We start from the raw sequence: 858 nt of genomic DNA, 5'->3' as shown, positions 1-858 counted from the left end.
AGTGTGAACCATGAATAATGTTATGCCAATAAATGTAAAGCTTAAGCAAAATGGAAATTTCTTGCAAAAACTGAATCAGGAAGAAACGGAAAACCTAATAGCCTACACTAAAATAATGACTGTGTTCATGGACGGGAATATACAGTATAAGAAGATTAGCACATGTCTTTAAACTGATCTATAAATTTTTAGCAGAATTTTTTTTGTAGGATTTGGGAAGCTGATTCTAAAATCCCTGTGGAAGAGTAGAGTCGAAGATACACATATCTTATCTACAGCAGGGAGATTCCGTGCCTTAGACATATATTCCATGCAGGGTTCTCATAGATATACAGGTCATATTTAGAACTAAATGATTCTGAAAATAGTACACATATCGATACTTGCAGGATGCAGCTAGGGTGGTACTTAGAGGCAATGACAAGAATATTTATTTCATCATAGTTTATAGTAGAAAAAAATTAGAAGCAGCATAGATGTCCATCAGTAGGAGAATAGAACAAATAAATTGTTAGGACTCTTGAAGAAGACCATTTATAGTAAGATACCACTTATATGGACTACAAAAATATGCAGAGTAATACTATATATTGTTTATAGGTATATATACATGTAACCGTATAAAACTTGTGTGGGAATAATAAACCTCAAGTTGAGGGTGGTCATTACTCCTGAGGAGGGAAGGAAAGATGAGGAGAAGCACATCATACAGGCTTCAACTGTATCTGTGAGATTATGTAGAAAGAAAATTATGTTGGGCTGGCCCGGTGGCGCACTGCTACAGTGCACCGCTTGGGAGCGCGGCAGCGCTCTCGCCGAGGGTTCGGATCCCACATACAGACCGGCCGCTCACTGGCT

At 38.1% G+C, this 858-nt stretch overlaps 1 protein-coding gene across 1 annotated transcript in view; it reads left to right on the top strand.

Annotated features, from left to right (window-relative positions):
* KIF13A (kinesin family member 13A) overlaps positions 1 to 858 on the top strand; it is a 96,660-nt gene that overhangs the window by 84,855 nt on the left and 10,947 nt on the right.

Source organism: Galeopterus variegatus, unplaced genomic scaffold (genome assembly GCF_000696425.1).
Source record: "Galeopterus variegatus unplaced genomic scaffold, G_variegatus-3.0.2 Scaffold412, whole genome shotgun sequence".
In the NCBI taxonomy this organism is placed as follows: Eukaryota; Metazoa; Chordata; class Mammalia; order Dermoptera; family Cynocephalidae; genus Galeopterus; species Galeopterus variegatus.
The sequence above is the reverse complement of the archived record's forward strand: the minus strand, read 5'-3'. Positions and strand labels throughout refer to the sequence as shown.